The sequence below is a fragment of the Terrapene carolina genome, unplaced genomic scaffold (assembly GCF_002925995.2).
Source record: "Terrapene carolina triunguis isolate 2854851 unplaced genomic scaffold, T_m_triunguis-2.0 Scaffold96, whole genome shotgun sequence".
Taxonomy (NCBI): Eukaryota; Metazoa; Chordata; order Testudines; family Emydidae; genus Terrapene; species Terrapene triunguis.
In genome coordinates this window covers 69,948,246-69,958,249 of record NW_020664447.1, presented here as the reverse complement: position 1 = coordinate 69,958,249, position 10,004 = coordinate 69,948,246, and the positions used below count along the sequence as shown (strand labels likewise).

At 44.6% G+C, this 10,004-nt stretch overlaps 1 non-coding gene across 1 annotated transcript; it reads left to right on the top strand.

The window, feature by feature from the left end:
- The first annotated feature begins 9,651 nt into the window (after window positions 1-9,651).
- Window positions 9,652-9,724, top strand: TRNAT-UGU. The gene has a single exon. It is a non-coding gene; the product is annotated as a tRNA-Thr (tRNA).
- Window positions 9,725-10,004: the final 280 nt, after the last annotated feature.

Genomic DNA, 10,004 nt, shown 5'->3' with positions numbered 1-10,004 from the left:
TCTGGCTCATTAAGCTGAACACCAGCCACCTCGACAGCACCAAGGAAAGATTCAACTATCAGTTGAGCAGGTGCAGAATGACAGTAGAATGTGCTTTTTGTAGACTGAAGGGATGCTGGAGTTGTTTACTAACAAAACTGGATCTCAGTGAAAAAAATATCCCTATGGTTATAGCTGCCTGCGGTGACCTGCATAATATCTGTGAAGCAAAGGGGGTAGAGGGGGAAGTTGCCACCGGGGGCAGAGGTGGAGCAGCTGCCTGGTAAATTTGAACAGCCAGACACAGGATTTATTAGAAGAGCTCAATGCGGAGCTATATGGCTCAGGGAGGCTTTGAAAGAGCACTTTAACAGCAAGCCACAGTAATGTATTGTGATGTATTGTGCTCCGCCTGGCCCTGCTGTTTTGGGGTCTGTTAGGAATTGTGTTGCACTTGGTGTACATCAATGAATATAACACTGTCAATGCACCTATTATTGTGGTGCTTGCTGTGTTTGTCACTGATCCTATGCATTGTGTCACACTGTACAATAACAAGTAAGGGGGTGGTTTCAGAATTGATAGGCAGTCTGCAGTGTATTTTGTAACTAATAAAGATGATTTTTTCCCAAATAATATAATCTTACTCAGTAACCAAACCTGTGCAAAGAAAAATCTGTGCAACTGAAAAGCTAATGCATTAAAAACTCAATAAGTTAATGGAAAAGAACTTAACAAAGGGAAAAAACAATCATGTCCATTTTACCTATACATAACAGCAACCGTGGCTTTCACAGGTCAGTGTATGTGAAGCTGTGACTATCCTTAATGTCCCCCAGGGTGAAGTGATAGGGGAAAGGATGCGGCCCCTGATACCACGTGGAACATTGTTGGGTGGGGGAGGGAGGTGCTGCAATGGAGTTCTCCATGGACTGCCAAGGGAGGCGAGCCTGTGATTGCTCAACTGTAGGTCCACAAGAGTCTGTAGCATCTGTGTTTGCTGACAGAGAAGTCCCATTATGTCCTGGTGCATCTCCCTCTCCTTTTCCTGCTGGGACTCCTGGGCCTTTCTCCTGAAAGCTCTTTCCTTCTACAGGCTTTTGCATAATGTTCACCCTCCACATCCTTTGCTCACAGTCTGATGTAGCACTCGCAAGGTTTCACAGACTGTGTTTTCCTGAGTCATCTTCTTTCTCCTCTTTATCTGGCTCATGTGTTCCAAGGGTGTGGAGGGGGAATGCCTCAAGGCAGCAATGGTGGCAGCTGCAGATAAAACACACAGGTACCATTGTCAGTATAGTCACAATGGAAATAGAAAGTTAAGATTCGGAACTCTCCTCCCTTACTCCCCTAAAGTTTTCCACAAGACATGCTTACTGACACCTCTGCTTCAGAGTGCTTGTGCATGGCCCCACTCACAGCACCAGACGTGGTAAATATGGCCCAGCAGAGGTGAGGGAAAGGAAGATGGAATTGCGCGGTTGCATGAAACTATAAGTATAGGGCAATGGCACTGAATAGTGGCACCATTTTCCACGGGTGGTGGTGATTTTAGCTGATATCTCACTCCTGAGGTTAACAAAGTTACAGAGAACACAAGCTGCTGCTGACATCCCAAAGTCACCCGGGGCCCATATGCTGCTAGCCTGTGTACTACAATGGTGCCTGCCGAAGTTATCACTGACTGGTGTGGGAAAGTGTTTGGGGAGGAAGAACTAAGGCTGCCATCCCTAGAGACCTTCTAGTGAGGATCACAGAGTACATCCATGAAAGTTTCATTGAGATCTCTCAGGAGGAGTCAAGGGACATTCCTGTGTACATAAACAAACTGCTCTGCATGGCCCCCTGAGTAATTCTAGAGGGAAATGAAAAGCAGATAACGTTACCTTTCTTTGTTGTAACACTACCACTTCTAGTATGAGTAAATCCGTGAAAAGTTGATAGCTATGTCCTGTTAAGTTGGGGGCACCATCAGCACCTCATTGCAATGGGAAATACAATTACACACTTATCTGAGGTTCCTTCCCTTCCATCAGGCTCGCCTGTGCTTGCCTGCCAGGACTGCGGTGGAGTCTCAAACAGGTCCTGGCTCATGGCATAGCTGGACCCCAGTTGTATGTCTCTAGTACTCCTTGTCTTCCTCCTCCACCTCATCCTTATCTTCGCTGTTCATGCCAGGGGCCTGTGGCTTGGGCTCCTCAGAGGTACCCATGGTGGTGTATGGGGTGGTGATGGGGTCTCCGCCAAGTGTGGAATGCAGGTTTGTGGCTTGGCACCAGATTGACTGTTGGCCTCCCTTGGCTTTTGATATGCCTGATGGTAGTTCCTTTGCTTTCACACAGCATTGATGCTGGTTGCTGTCATACCTTTTTCCTGCATCCCCCGAGCAATCTGTTCGTAGATGTCCACATTTCTATGGCTGGTTTGTAGGTGTGTGTGCACAGCATCTTCTCCCCACGGGTCCAAGAGAGCCAATATCTCCTGTCTAGTCCAAGCCGAAGCGTGTCTTGAGCACAGCATGATCAGCTGGGTAGTTGCACACAACAGTGGAGAGCTGCTAGGTGTGCTTGCCAAGCTGAGCAATCAGGAAAAGGCATTTCAAACATTTGCAGGGCTTTAAAGGGGTAAGGGGCTCTTCTGGAGTTCACAGTTGTGAGCAGCGTCAGGCATTGCGGGATGGCTGCTGAAGGACTGTTAGGGTTGCCATAAGTAATGCAGTGTCTACTCATGCTGTGTCAACCTCAGTACATTGGCCATGGCTCAGTGTCGCTTGGGGAGAGGGTGTTATTGCATCGCTGTAACTGGGCGCTTGCATTGGTGCGAGACAAATTTGTGTGGACACTTGTACAACTAAGTCAATGCAAGGCGGCTTGTGTAGACCAAGCCTTAGGAAAGGCACAGCTACTTGCTTTTACTCTTTAAAATACTTTACCCTGTAATATACATTTATATAAATTAGGCAATAGATACGTTCCTACATTTATTCCAGAGTAGAGTTTGCCTGAAAGTATTTTCAATTTTTCCCCCTTTTTTTGGAGACTATCCAAGAAAATTGAGTCCTGCCATGTTGTAACATAAAGGTATTCGTGTGATACTATATTTAATTTACCTTCCTTCTAATGTTCCCTTTGAATCGCTAATTTTATCTTTCATATTAAGGTTATAGTGTGTTTTTCTTCAGAATATTTTTCTGCTTCAGCAGGCAGAGGAAACTCAGTCTTTGCAAGGACGTTAATATTCGGTCAGACTTCACAGCAGCTCACATGGCTATTATTCCAGTAGGCATCACCTTCTCCTGGAGAGAAACCATTGTGGTTAATGCAGTTTTGCAAGTCAGTATAATATTCACTGCATTTCCTTGACACGGTTTAATGGCAAGAGCAGCATGCACCCCGTGTCAGAGAAAATTACCTGTTGACCCTAGATGAAGTGTGATGCCTGTTCTTAACTGAATAGCTATGAAATGATGTGGAAAATCTCATATAAACACCCCTATCCCATAAGGAACTCATTTTCTATCAGCTTGCCCATAAGGAACAATTGGTTTTGGCATTTTCTTTTTATAGGATATTATTAAATATATACCAAGTGATTGCCCACCGAGCCTTCCTCCTGGCCCTGCTCCCTAATGAAAGCATAAACCAATAAGGAAAGTGAATACAGGCAAAAATAAAGTGTGGAAATGTGATGGGGTGATTTTATTATCCTGATAGCAAACAGAGATTGTGGCATTCCCGTTGAAAGAATCAGTCAGTGGGGGGGAGGGATAGCTCAGTGGTTTGAGCATTGGCCTGCTAAAACCAGGGTTGTGAGTTCAATCCTTGAGGGGGCCACTTAGGGAACTGGGGTAAAAATCTGTCTGGGGATTGGTCCTGCTTTGAGCAGGGGGTTGAACTAGATGACCTCCTGAGGTCCCTTCCAACCCTGATATTCTATGATTGATCTGCTCATGGGAAATTCTTTTATACCAGGTAAAAGACTGGCATAATAAGAATATAGGTGATGTCCTCTTGGGATCTTTATAGCTGTATAATGCAACAGCACTAAATTATATCTCTCTGGATGGATACATAGATTAATTATGAGTAATAGAAGGGAAATTAATTTCATGCTCTTGAAAGATGCTGCATGATACCCAAATTCTCTCTTGATTCACAGAACGGACACGTTGTCTTCCAGGTACCTCAGCCCTGGCTAAGGGACTAAGTCTGTGAGCAATGTTGAACATAAGAACAGCCATACTGGGTCAGACCAAAGGTCCATCCAGCCCAGTATCCTGTCTACTGACAATGGCCAATGCCAAGTGCCCCAGAGGGAGTGAACCTAACAGGTAATGATCAAGTGATCTCTCTCCTGCCATCCATCTCCACCCTCTGACAAACAGAGGCTAGGGACGCCATTCCTTACCCATCCTGGCTAATAGCCATTAATGGACTTAACCTCCATGAATTTATCTAGTTCTCTTTTAAACCCTGTTATAATTCGAGCCTTCACAACCTCCTCAGGCAAGGAGTTCCACAGGTTGACTGTGTGCTGTGTGAAGAAGAACTTCCTTTTATTTGTTTTAAACCTGCTGCCCATTAATTTAATTTGGTGGCCCCTAGTTCTTATATTATGGGAACAAGTAAATAACTTTTCCTTATTCACTCTCTCCACACCACTCATGATTTTATATACCTCTATCATATCCCTCCTTAGTCTCCTCTTTTCCAAGCTGAAAAGTCCTAGCCTCTTTACTCTCTCCTCATACCCCTAATCATTTTAGTTGCCCTTCTCTGAACCTTTTCCAATGCCAGTATATCTTTTTTGAGATGAGGAGACTACATCTGTACTCTGTATTCAAGATGTGGGCGTACCATGGATTTATATAAGGGCAATAAGATATTCTCCGTCTTAGTCTCTATCCCTTTTTGAATGATTCCTAACATCCTGTTTGCTTTTTTGACTGCCGCTGCACGCTGCGTGGACGTCTTCAGAGAATTATCCACGATGACTGCAAGATCTCTTTCCTGATTAGTTGTAGCTAAATTAGCCCCCATCATATTGTATGTATAGTTGGGGTTATTTTTTTCCAATGTGCATTACTTTACATTTATCCACATTAAATTTCATTTGCCATTTTGTTGCCCAATCACTTAGTTTTGTGAGATCTTTTTGAAGTTCTTCACAGTCTGCTTTGGTCTTAACTATTTTGAGCAGTTTAGTTTCATCTGCAAACTTTGCCACCTCACTGTTTACCCCTTTCTCCAGATCTTTTATGAATAAGTTGAATAGGATTGGTCCTAGGACTGACCCTTGGGGAACACCACTAGTTACCCCCTCCATTCTGAAAATTTACCATTTATTCCTACCCTCTGTTCCCTGTCTTTTAACCAGTTCTCAATCCATGAAAGGATTTTCCCTCTTATCCCATGACAACTTAATTTACGTAAGAGCCTTTGGTGAGGGACCTTGTCAAAGGCTTTCTGGAAATCTTAGTACACTATGTCCACTGGATCCTCCTTGTCCACATGTTTGTTGACCCCTTTGAAGAACTCTAATAGATTAGTAAGACATGATTTCCCTTTACAGAAACCATGTTGACCTTTGCCCAACAATTTATGTTCTTCTATGTGTCTGACAATTTTATTCTTTACTATTGTTTCAACTAATTTGCCTGGGCAAATTAGTTGAATGTTGTAAATGCAGTGTCCATAACCAATTGAATCTATGGCTTCTCTGCTGAGACTGCCAGCAAGGGTTCCAATAGTGTCAGTTGTTGTGGTGGTTTCCAAACTCTGTATAATTGTCCATTGGAACTGAGACCACAAACACTGAGGGCCTGACCTCCTCTCACTAATAATGGAGTAACTAAGGGTTGACTTCCTGGAATGCAGCTGAGCTGTCCCAGTGTAAAACTGGTGTAAGCAGCAGGAGAATCAAGCTCGAAAAGTGCTACAGTTATTTTGCACTGACTTTACACAGGTGTAAATGACTGTACCAGGTGCAAAGTAGTGGAGAATCAGGGCCTAAATCTCTCTCTTTTGATAGTTCAGACTAATTGAGAGGCAACATGCAGTACAATCCCTGTTCTGTACAGTGACATAAAAGATCAAAAACAAGTGATAAATCATCAGCTGGAAATGAGATCCCTGCAGTTTGGCTGGGCTTCTGATCCATAAAGCTACTTTCCTAGTTTCTTCCATTAGCCTAACTGCAATCTTTGCCCAGTATGTGCAGATCCAAATTACTCTTCCAGGCCAGGACATTAACATTTACAGCATTAATATATTGGGGCCCTTAAAATGAAGTGCGCTAATAGAAAAAACTCCTCAATCCTTTCACACAAATCCCACTATTGCGAACTGACAAAAATAAATGCAATGAACTTTCAGTGAGATTGCATCATATAAAAAGGTGATTAAAAATGCATTTGAGGGACTAGCCTTGTCAATACAAATGCATTGAGGAAACCGACGGTGTTCCCCAGTTCAGCCAGTGATGGAGTAATTACTGTAATTGACTTCTGTAGCTTAACCCAGGCAACCAGAATTGTTGCTTTTCATGAAGAGGACTTCGTCCTGCAGTAAAAAGATGGGATACTTAATAACGTTTAGTTAAGATATGGACAATAATTTGTTCTTTAAAGGGACTTTGCCAACTTGTTTTAGATCCAAAATGAGAATTTGTTTGAAAGATGTTTGTGGGGTATGATAGAGGGGGAGTTGATAGTGGTGCTTACAAAATATTCCTATGAATATAAATGTTTTGATTTTTAAATTTCAATTAAAATCAGGATTTTGGGGGGGAAAGGGGGGGATTTAAACATTCCCTTAAGTGGTATGAATCCTAGCTCAGTGCATGAGAACCAGAAAGCAAACCTGGCTACATATTAGAAATTATTCTGTTCCAAAATCCAGAAACCTCCAAACTTCCTGGCTACTTGAGACTCACCTCAGGATTGTGCAACCTCTGGATCAAGATCTGAATTCTGTGGCTTGAGCAGGCCCATCTCTTCTACAAACATACAAAGATCAGTCTCGTTTTACTGTCCTAGATCAGCGAGGCAAAAAACTGAATAAAAAGCATGACTGGAGAAAAATGAATCAATGTTTTAAATACTTAGTTTTAATCATTTTAGTAGGTAGCAAGAGAGGTAAGAAGTTAGTATTAATTATTACGTGTTTTCTCTTGACAATGTTCCTTTTAAAGGGCACAGAAAATATATTTCTGCCATTGGCATTTGGTACTGCTTTCAGTTCCAGCCCCCTGAAGTATTATGGCTGACATGTTCCTTTTTTATGGTTTTGGGGAAAAGGTTGAATATCTTTTACTCCTGCATTTAGTCACTGTTGGAGTGGGAACTTAAGTGTCAGATCTCTTGGCTGTGCTGCTAGCTTTTAAACATGGTTTTTCTTTGTGATTCTCACTTTTTAGGACATACAGAAGAACTATCTTTTGTGTTCTGTATTATTTCTTTCAGCCTGGTTAATTTAAGTGATGGAATGGCCCATTATTTCTTGATGACTGTCCTTCTTATGGGTACTAGGACTTTACCTAGTAAATTTGGCACAATTTTTCCTATTAAAAGGATAGACATCTTTGTCTATAGCAGGAATTGTACCTCTCAAGACCAATAAGCAGGTAGTCCAGCTTATCATCATGTACCAAGACTGGATGTTTTTAAAAAGATATGCATTAGGAATTATTTGTGGGAAGTGCTATGGCCTATGTATACAGGAGGGTTGAATTAAATCAGGGGTCGGCAACCTTTCAGAAGTGGTGTGCCGAGTCTTCATTTATTCACTGTAATAATTTAAGGTTTCGCGTGCCAATAATACATTTTAACATGTTTAGAAGGTCTCTTTCTATAAGTCTATAATATATAACTAAACTATTGTTGTATGTAAAGTAAATAAGGTTTTTAAAATGTTTAAGAAGCTTCATTTAAAATTAAATTAAAATGCAGAGCCCCCCGGACCGGTGGCCAGGACCCGGGCAGTGTGAGTGCCACTGAAAATGAGCTCGCGTGCCGCCTTTGGCACGCGTGCCATAGGTTGCCTACCCCTGAATTAAATTATCACAATGGTCCTTTTTGGCCTTGGAATCTATAAATCATGCAGAGGAGAACTGTCTCCTGTAATAAACAAGCAGGGGGTGATTATTAGAATTTAGATGAGATTTTAACATTAATTTTCTAGCTCTCTTATGATGACTAGGAAACTCAAAGCAAAAGTAAAATAAAGTTCAGAGTTTCGTTACTTACAAGGTTACAGCAGAATTAAGGAGAAACTCATGATGAATTTAAACAATTTTCTTTATAGAATTTGTTTTCAGAGTAGTTTGAATTCAAATGGATGCAATGAATATCAAGCAGAGCAGAAAACAGACTTGTCCCATACATACCCTATGTCTACACCCAGTGGTAGACATACCCTATGTCTACACTCAGCCGCTAGTTCGGCGGCTGGCAATCGAAGTTCTGGGTTCGACTTATCGCGTCTTGTCTGGACGCGACAAGTCGAACCAGGAAGTGCTCGCCGTCGACTGCGGTACTCCAGCTAGACGAGAGGAGTACCGCGGAGTCGACGGGGGAGCCTGCCTGCCGCGTGTGGACCGAGGTACGTTCGAACTAAGGTACTTCGAACTTCGTAGCTGAAGTTGCGTACCTTAGTTCGATTTGGGGGTTTAGTGTAGACCAAGCCTAAGATGCAGAGGGGAGCTATTCCGCTTCTTATGCGTTTTATACATAGTAGCGAAGGGGTCAAAGGAATGCAATAGTCTAGCTCTTATTTGGTGCTCCCCTTTTGCGCTGGGGATTTAGGGATGAGAGAGGCGACTGAGCTCTGCTGCCAGGGCCCCAGGCTGTGTTACAGGGAGATCTGCAGCGTTACTCAGCCTCAGAAGAAATCGGGGAGACTTTGACAACTCTAGACCATGGCGCATCATCACTCAGGCTTACAGGACAAGCCCCCTCCTTGCAGCCGCTTGCTCCGCGGGAACTCAGGGAGCGGGCGGGGCCGCTGCTGGTGCCCCCGGGAGCCCTTTGCACGCTGGGGTTGTAATGACAGTGCGGAGGGGGGCGCAGTCGCAGCCCCCCACCCCAGCGGAACAAGGGCGCAGCGCAGAGGCCGGCCCGGGAAGGGCTGATCAGCAGCGCCCCGCAGGCAGCGGCCTTTCCGCTTGTTCAGCCGGTGCAGCAGCGACACCTGGTGACCAACGCTCATTAACGCAGCACGAGGCGAAGCGGGGCCTGGAGCCGGCGCGCGCCACGGGGCCCTGCGAAGCGCGGCTGACAAGCGCGGGCCCGGCCGCCCCGCGGGGCAATGTCGCGGGTGGCGCAACAACCTCGTGCCCCGCTGGGCTGCGCGGGCGCTGCTGTAAATGCTCCAGCCCGGCAGCCGCGGGGCGGTCCGCGCTGGTATCGGCTGGGCCCGGGCTGCAGCGCTGGGCCCCGCCGGGCTTCGCTTTTCCCGTGGAAATGAAGCGGCGCTGGCGGGGGCCGCTGCGGCTCGCAGGAGCACGGCGAGCTCGCCCCTGCCCATGCGGGCTCCCAGCGAGCCCCGCAGCGGGGCTGAGGGAGGGCGCCGAGGAGGTTGCGGGCAGAGGAGGGGAGCTGGAGGCTTGTTTCGGCAGCTGTTACCACAAGGTCGCCTGGCATCTTAGGGCGACTCAGGCGAATTTCTAAATGGTGGCTCCATAGCTCAGTGGTTAGAGCACTGGTCTTGTAAACCAGGGGTCGCGAGTTCGATCCTCGCTGGGGCCTCCGCTTGCTTTTGGCTGTATAGTTTGGTGGAAGTTTGTCCTTGAATTAAATGCAACCAATCTCGTTTTGGTATGTAAGGGCTTTTTAATTATAGTGACAATCCTAAATTCCACACAGCTTCAGTGGGTGTTACAGACATAAGGGCAGTATTGGGGGAACTATAATGGTCTGAGGCTATTAATGATCACTCAATTCTATTAATAATTAATATAAATTAATATTAGTATATAAATAATAAACATAAAATATTACTTTAACATTCATATACTTAGCTCTCTTT